This window comes from Lipotes vexillifer, unplaced genomic scaffold (assembly GCF_000442215.2).
Source record: "Lipotes vexillifer unplaced genomic scaffold, Lipotes_vexillifer_v1.1 scaffold571, whole genome shotgun sequence".
Taxonomy (NCBI): Eukaryota; Metazoa; Chordata; class Mammalia; order Artiodactyla; family Lipotidae; genus Lipotes; species Lipotes vexillifer.
In genome coordinates this window covers 1,399,252-1,408,288 of record NW_006790468.1, presented here as the reverse complement: position 1 = coordinate 1,408,288, position 9,037 = coordinate 1,399,252, and positions in this window count along the sequence as shown.

The following is a 9,037-nucleotide window of genomic DNA, read 5'->3' as shown; positions in this document are numbered from 1 at the left end:
CCGGAGGCCAGAAGTCTAAAATCAAGATGTTGGCGGGGCCGTGTTCTCTCTGAAGGCTCTGGGGAGAATCCTTACTTGCTTCGTCCAGTTCTGGTGGTTGCTGGCAATCCTCAGAGTTCCTTGGCTTGTGGCTGCTTCACTGCAGCCTCTGCCTCTGTCTTCACACTGTCATCTCCTCTGTGTCTTTTCTGTGCCTGTGTCCAAATTTCCCTGTTCTTGTAAGTAAACCAGTCATTAGATTAGGACCACCCGAATCCAGTATTACCTCATTTTCCCTTAATTACATCTGCAAAGACCCTATTTCCAAATAAGGTCCCACTCGCAGGTTCCATGTGGACAAGAATTTTGGGGGGACACTGTTCCACCCAGTTCAGTGTCTCAGGGTCTGAGGCTGAGCTACTTGAGTGCAGAAGTGATGACTTTCATATCTCCTGTATCAGCTTCCGGGCTTATTGGGTGCCATCTTGTACCATGTGGTCTTGGGGCCTTGTTATCTTAAAAAATTTGGGAAAATCACCCCACCACTAACAACAGTCCCGGGACTTTGTACTTTGCTTGTGTCCAGTGGCGAGAGCAGGGCACACCGAGTATGTGACTGGTGGAGCCCCAGGGCCTGACACCTCTGGGCCATGATATACCCTTCCCCAGGGCAATGGCAGGCTCCAAATAGGTCTGATTACCCGTGTTCTGAGTGACTGCGATTCAGGAGTAAGCTGAGGCAGGCAGCGTCCCATTCTGTCCTGCCCACGCCATGGCCTCTGTGGTGTCCCCTTGGGCTTGTATTTCAGCAATACCCTGGCATCCCCACACCCTGTCTGAGGAGGGGACAGGTCGGGGAGGGAGCTGGGAGGGAGGTACCTTTGTTGGACACTTACCCGGTGCCAGGGTTAGATTCCTCTCATTTGCAGCTGCCCCCAGAAACGCACAGCACAGCATGAATGTGCAGCTGCCACTTCAAATCTTAGTAAGAATGACTCTCTAGAGCAACGTGTAGCACAAGATGGAGATTCAGCAGGGTTCAGAGACGTCCTGGCTGACAGGGGGCTGTGACTCCCTCCCTGGAGGGTTGCAGGGCTCTAGAGGTCTTTCTGGGGACCTACATTGCCTCCTGCTCGGAGCCCTGGCTCAGGAGTGGCCTGATGGCTTTCCCAGGTGTCTGCCCTCCCCCTGACACCCACCATCCTCTCTCTGGGCCCCTGAGGAAGATGGAAAAGGCTTCCAGAGAGTGAGACCTGTGGGCCAACTCCCAGGCGCCCGAGGGGTTCTCCCAAGGCCTCGGCCTTCTCAAGTTGGTTTTCTTCCCTTAGCAAGATTGCTCTTGGCTTCTCCGTTCGTGTGTTTCTGTTTTTTCTTTTGGTTTAATAGCCACTCGGCTCATTTCCCGCTAAGAAGCGCTCTTGGTCCCAGAGGGCAATTTTTAGAGTAGAAAGCAGAACAGCTAACTTCTTGTCTACCTGTCTCTCGGACCATCCCGAGCAGCAGAGGCTCAGCTCAACCCAGTGCTGGTCTGAAGGCTTCCTTCTACTGACCAGACAGTTGAGGGCTCTAGTTAGGCTCGGTCTGGTTGTATGGGTGGCCCTAGGATTGGAACCCTGGCCTCACTCTCTGTATAATATAAGCCACAGGCATGGGAATAGAAAATGCTGCAGCACCTTGCGTAAAAGGTTTGGCAGTTTTTTAAAAAGCTGAACATAGATTTACAATACAACCCAACGTCTCCCCCCCAGGAATGTACCCAAAGAGAAAGGGAAACATGTCCACACAAGGACTTGTACACAAATACAGCAGCTTTATTCACCGTGGCCAAAAAGTGGAAACACCCACAAAGCCCATCAGCTAGTGACTGGATAAATAAAATGCGGAATAGGCACACGATGGAATATTATGCAGCAACAAAAAGGAACGACGTGCTGACACATGCTACAACACGGATCAACCTCAAAAACATTACACTGAGTGAAAGAAGCCAGACTCAAAAGACCACATATTGCATAATTCTATTTATATGAAATTTCCAGAAGACAACTCTACAGAGACAGAAAGTAGATTAGCAGTTGCCTTCGGTTGGAGGTTGAAACAGTGGCCAATGGACACAAAGGATCGTTTTGGGGGCTGGGGAGGGGATGGGGAAATGTTCTAAAATTGGTTTGTTGTAATAGTTGCACAATTCTGTAAATTTACTGAAGTCACTTAATTGTACACTTTACGTGGGTGAATTTTAAATTATACCATTAAATTCTACCCCAATAAAACTGTTAAGAAAATTAATGACTGGAAAATGAAACAAACAAATAAAAAATCCTTGGGCAGCAGAGGGCAGCAGCTGGAAGGGTGGGCCAACCCCTGGCTCTCCAGCCTCCTCGCTGTGTGGCTCCAGGCCAGTTACTTACTCTCTCTGTGCCTCAGTTTCCTCACCTATAAAATGAAAGTAATAATTGTACCTGCTTCATTAGGGTAGTTATAGGGAGAAAATTCATTAATATTTGTAAAGTTCTTTGATCAGTACCTGGTACACATTATATGTGAATAATCAAAATTCCATTGAGTTGTTAGTTGTTTATTGTGCTGTAAGGAATTCTAGGATTCCTCTCTTGATCTAAGACTGAGAACCAGACCTTTGGGTAGAAAGGTGAGCCGTCGGGGGGCTCATGTGTGAGGGTGGGTCACTCTATGTCAACCTCTCGGCCTCTCTGAGCGGAGGTGTGCAGAGAGAGCGAACACAGCCTGCTCCTGCTGCCTCACGCGGTGGGGATCACGAGAGATGACACATACAAAACCATCGAAGACCCACTAAAAGGGCCCTGGCGCTGAGGGGCCTGGTGTCTGGGGCCCCAGGGAGGTGACCAGGGTCCTAGATCTGGATGGGCCGTGGAAGGTTAAGGAAGATGGAAATGGCCGGAAACGAGCTACTGAAAAAGATGTCGTTCTGATGAATATTCCTAATAACACCAGTGGGGCTGTGGCCCCAGGGAGCTCAGCCCAGCAGCCCCCCACACTCCAGACCTGGTGCAGCTCTCCCAGCACCATGGAGACGGAAATAAACACCACTGGCTTCCCTCTCCCGGCCCCTGACCTTTTGTTCAGAGCAACTGACGGGGCGGAGCTGGGAAGGGAAGGTCAAGGAGAGTTTTCTGGCAGCCTTGTGGCCTGACTGGACTGACTGAGGTGCCTCAGCACTCATGCTCCTACCTCTTTTCGCCTTAGGCCTACTCCAACTTCTCATCATCCCCTGTTCACTCCGGGCTGCAGTGGGGCAGAGGGTGTCCAGCATCCCCTTTGAAAAGAAGCCACGCCCACAAAGGCTTATACACAAATGTTCATAGCAGCATTATTCAAAACAGCCCTCACCCCCAGCCAAAGGAAACAACCCAAATATCCATCCATTGGGCAACGGACAGACCAGCAGTTACATCCATACAGGGCAACAGTACTCAGCAAATGGGGAGGAGACTACTAGTAGATATAATGACACAGGTGGATCTCAGAACATGGTTACTACATACTGTATGAGTCCATTTATATGAAATTTTAGCAAAGGCAAAACTATAGCAGATCGACGGTTGCCAGGGGCTGGGGCTGGGTAGGGGAGAGGGAAGAATGACGCCAAGGAGACATGAGGAGACTTTCTGAGGTGACAGAAATATTCTAAAATTTGAGTATGACGATAAAAAAAACTCATTGAACTGTACCCTTAAAATGAGGAGATTTTATTGTAAATTCTACCTAAATAAAGCTGTTGAAAAAGGAACCACAGTGCAAAAGTAAATATTCTTCTACCATTCAATTCAGCAATTATGCTCCTTAGTATTTCCCGAAATAAGTTGAAAACTTAACGTCCACACAAAAACCTGCACAGAGGTGTTTATAGCAGCTTTATTCATAGTTTCCAAAACTGGGAAGCAACCAAGATGTCCCTCAGTAGATGAATGGATGAATAAACAATGGTACATCCAGACAATGGAATATTATTCAGCACTAAAAATATATGAGCTATCAAGACACGAAAAAAAACATAACATGCCCTTAAATGCATATTGCTAAGTAAAGGAAGCCAGCCTGAAAAGATGGCTTACTCAATGATACTAACTTTATGAAATTCTGGAAAAGGTAAAACTACAGAGACAGTAAAAGGATCACTGGTGGCCAGGGGCTGGGAGGTAGGGGATGAGTAAGTGAAGCAGAGAAGATTTTTAGGGCAGGAAAAATACTGTGTATGATTCTATAATGTGGATACATGTCATCATACATTTGTCCAAACCCGTGGAATGTGCAACACCAAGAGTGAACCCTGATGTAAACTGTGGACTTTGGATAACAATGATGTATCAGTGTAGGTTCATCAGTTATAACAAATGCGCTTTCTGGTGGAGGATGTTGATCGTGGGGGAAGCTGAGAGTGTTCACGGACAGCAGGTACATGGGACTCTGCATTTTCTGTTCTTTTTTTTTTTTTGCGGTACGCGGGCCTCTCACTGTTGTGGTCTCTCCCGTTGTGGAGCACAGGCTCCGGACGCGTGGGCTCAGTGGCCATGGCTGACGGGCCCAGCCGCTCCGCGGCCTGTGGGATCTTCTCAGACCGGGGCACGAACCCGTGTCCCCTGCATCGGCAGGCGGACTCTCAACCACTGCGCCACCAGGGGAGCCCATGTTCAATTTTACTGTTTGCTGCTTTTATAACATATAAACATAAAATCTATTTTTTAAAAAGGAGCCACAGTGAGGCAGTTCCTTAGCCCAGAAGATACTCAGCACACCAGGAGGCCAGCCCTGCCTCACCAGACCATGCCCTGTTTTCAGTGAGCTGCCCCCATAGCCTTCAGGTGCCCTGGGCTCCAGCTGGGGCTCAGCAAACATTTGGTGGTGGAAGGAGTTTCTGGTCCAGCAGACGGGCAAAACGGAGGGAAGGAGCAGGGGGCACCTGATGAAAAGGAGGACCTGCCCCTGAGTCCTCTGGGGAAATGAGGGGTCCAAATCCTCAAGTCCTGGAAACCCCAGGCATTGACTGGCCTTGGTTCATCGAAAACTTCTCTCTCCTCCACTGCATGATTTCCAACTTTCCTTTTTCTTTCCTGTAGTTGCCCTGTGTTGTCCTGGGCCGGCAGATGCAGAGGACTTATTGCAAGGTGGTACCTTTTGGGGGTAGGTGAGATGGCCTCAACAGATCCATGGATTTCCTCTTCCCTTCCCTCGTGGAACAAGGCTGAGGGCCTCAGGATCAGGAAAACACACCCAGGCCTCATCAAGCTCCAGGGGCTTGGGATACAGGGGCTCTGAAGAGAATGAGCCTTCCTGGGAGGAGACCCAATGGTCCACCTGGACCCCTGGAGCAGCTTTGAAGTCTCAGTGCTGCCAAAGCTGTCACCAGCTCTCCCTTTGGGTTGGAAAGTGCACAGATCCTTGCTTACTGGGAATAAGGAAGTGCTGTTGCAGGGTTCTCAAAGGCTAGAGAGCGGAAGACTGCTCACGAAGCCCTGTTAGAGCAGCAGATTAGGGTCCTGGTGTGGGGCAGGGGCTCATCCGGCTGCAGGCTTTGATCAGAGATGGGGGAGTTGTTCTGTGTTGTCCCATGGTGACATGAGAATAGACACACTGCATGGTTACCTGCTAGGAGCTTTACACACGGCACCTCATTTCTTCTTAATCTAAGCCTAAAGCTTTATTAATGCTAATAAATGAGAAGCAGTCCTGCTGATTCACCTGCCTATTTTCGAAGTAACTTTTTTCTTGACATTGGTGCCTTCAGGCTGGGCTTGAGGAGGACCCCCTTCAGCCTGAGGTTCAAGGGTTCCAAGTTTAGGGAGGGAAGAGGAGGGATCCCAGAGCCTGAATCCAAGAACTGGGGCTCCGGGCTCATGTGGAGAACAGGACAGCAGACCAACCATAATAGACAGAGCTGGGAGACAAGCTCTCCAGCCAGCTCCCCCAGCCTGCCCCTCCCCCTCCTCCCCCTCGGGGGCTTCATCTTCACCTGCCACTCAAAGGTAATCCTTCCTGGGCCTGGTCTTTGGAGGGACTTAGCTCATTGATAATTATTTCTGTTTTTTCTATGAACAGTCATCTGCGCAGGTTTTTCTAATTTTTTTCAAGTTAATTATGTTTTAATAGGTCTTTATTGGAGTGTAATTGCTTCACGATACTGTGTTAGTTTCTGTTGTAGAACAAAGTGAATCAGCCATATGCATACATATATCCGCATATCCCCTCTCTCTTGAGCCTCCCTCCCACCCTCCCTATCCCACCCCTCTAGGTCATCTCAAAGCCGCAAGCTGATCTCCCTGTGCTATGTGGCTGCTTCCCACTAGCTATCGGTTTTACATTTGGTAGTGTATATATGTCCATGCCACTCTCTCACTTCGTCCCAGCTCACCCTTCCCCCTCCCCGTGTCCTCAAGTCCATTCTCTATGTCTGCGTCTTTATTCCTGCCCTGCCACTAGGTTCATCAGTACCTTTTTTTTTTGTTTTTAGATTCCATATACATGTGTTAGCATACGGTATTTGTTTTTCTCTTTCTGACTTACTTCACTCTGTATGACAGACTCTAGGTCCATCCACCTCACTACAAATAACTCAACTTCATTTCTTTTTATGGCTGAGTAATATTCCATTGTGTATATGTGCCACGTCTTCTTTATCCATGCATCTGTCGATGGACGCTTAGGTTGCTTCCATGTCCCGGCTATTGTAAAGAGTGCTGCAATGAACATTGTGGTACATGACTGGTTTTGAATTACGATTTTCTCAGGGTATATGCCCAATAGTGGGATTGCTGGGTCATATGGTAGTTCTACTTTTAGTTTTTTAAGGAACCTCCATACTGTTCTCCATAGTGGCTGTATCAATTTACATTCCCACCAACAGTGCAGGAGGGTTCCCTTTCACCACACCTTTTCCAGCATTTAATATTTCTAGATTTTTTTGATAATGGCCATTCTGACCCGTGTGAGGTAAGAACGGCCTCATTGTAATTTTGATTTGCATTTCTCTAATAATTAGTGATGTTGAGCATCTTTTCCTGTGCCTCTTGACCATCTGTATGTCTTCTTTGGTGAATTGTCTATTTAGGTCTTCCGCCCATTTTTTAATTGAATTGTTTGTTTTTTTTAATATTGAGCTCCATGAGCTGTTTGTATATTTTGGAGATTAATCCTTAGTCCATTGTTTCATTTGCAAATATTTTCACCCATTCTGAGGGTTGTCTTTTAGTCTTGTTTATGGTTTCCTTTGCTGTGCAAAAGCTTTTAAGTTTAATTAAGTCCCATTTGTTTATTTTTGTTTTTATTTCCATTACTCTAGGAGGTGGGTCAAAAAAGATCTTGCTGTGGTTTATGTCAAAGAGTGTTTTTCCTATGTTTTCCTCTAAGAGTTTTATAGTGTCTAGTCTTACAATTAGGTCTCTAATCCATTTTGACTTTATTTTTGTGTATGGTGTTAGGGAGTGTTCTAATTTCATTCTTTTACATGTAGCTGTCCAGTTTTCCCAGCACCACTTATTGAAGAGGCTGTCTTTTCTCCACTGTATGTTCTTGCCTCCTTTGTCGTAAATTAGATGGTCATATGTGCGTGGGTTTATCTCTGGGCTTTCTATCCTGTACCATTGATCTATATTTCTGTTTTTGTGCCAGTACCATACTGTCTTGATTACTGTAGCTTTGTAGTATAGTTTGAAGTCAGGGAGCCTGATTGCTCCAGCTCTGTTTTTCTTTCTCAAGATGGCTTTGGCTATTCAGGGTCTTTTGTGTTTCCATATGAATTGCAAAATTTTTTGTTTTAATTCTGTGAAGAATGTCACTGGTAATTTGATAGGGATTGCACTGAATCTGTAGATTGCTTTGGGTAGTAGAGTCATTTTCACAATATTGATTCTTCCAATCCAAGAACGTGGTATATTTCTCCATCTGTTTATGTCATCCTTGATTTCTTTCATTAGTGTTTTATAGTTTTCTGAGTACAAGTCTTTTGCCTCCTTAGGTAGGTTTATTCCTAGGTATTTTATTCTTTATATTGAGATGGTAAATGGGATTGTTTCCTTAATTTCTCTTTCTGATTTTTCGTTGCTAGTGTATAGGAATATCAGAGATCTCTGTGCATTAATTTTGTATCCTGCAACCTTACCAGATTCACTGATTAGTTCTAGTAGTTTTCTGGTGGCTTCCTTAGGATTTTCTATGTATAGTATCATGTCACCTGCAAACAGTGACAGTTTCACTTCTTCTTTTCTAATTTGAATTCCTTTTCTTTTTCTTCTCTGATTGCTGTGGACTTCCAAAACTGTGTTGAATAAGAGTGGCAAGAGTGGACATCCTTGTCTTATTCCTGATCTTAGTGGAAATGCTTTCAGTTTTTCACCATTGACTATGATGTTTGCTGTGGGTTTGTCATATAAGACCTTTATTATGTTGAGGTAGGTTCCCTCTATGCCCATTTTCTGGAGAGTTTTTATCATAAATGGGTGTTGAATTTTGTCAAAAGCTTTTTCTGCGTCTATTGAGATGATCATATGGTTTTTATTCCTTAATTTTTTAATATGGTGTATCACATTGATTTGCACATTCAAGAATCCTAGCATCCCTGGGATAAATCCCACTTGATCATGGTGTATAATCCTTTTAATATGTTGTTGGATTCTGTTTGCTAGTATTTTGTTCAGGGTTTTTGCCTCTATGTTTATCAGTGATACTGGTCTATAATTTTCTTTTTTGTGATATCTTTTTCTGGTTTTGGTGTCAGGGTGATAGTGGCTTTGTAGAATGATTTTGGGAGTGTTCCTCCCTCTGCAATTTTTTGGAAGAGTTTGTGAAGGATCGGGGTTACCTCTTCTCTAAATGTTTCATAGAATTCGCCATCTGGTCCTGGACTTTTGTTTATTGGTAAATTTTTAATTATAGTTTCAATTTCATTACTTGTGATAGGTCTGTTTATATTTTCTAATTCTTCCTGGTTCAGTCTTGGAAAATTGTACCTTTCCAAGAATTTGTCCCTTTCTTTGTGGTTGTCCATTTTATCGGCATATAGTTGTTTATAGTAGTCTCTGATGAT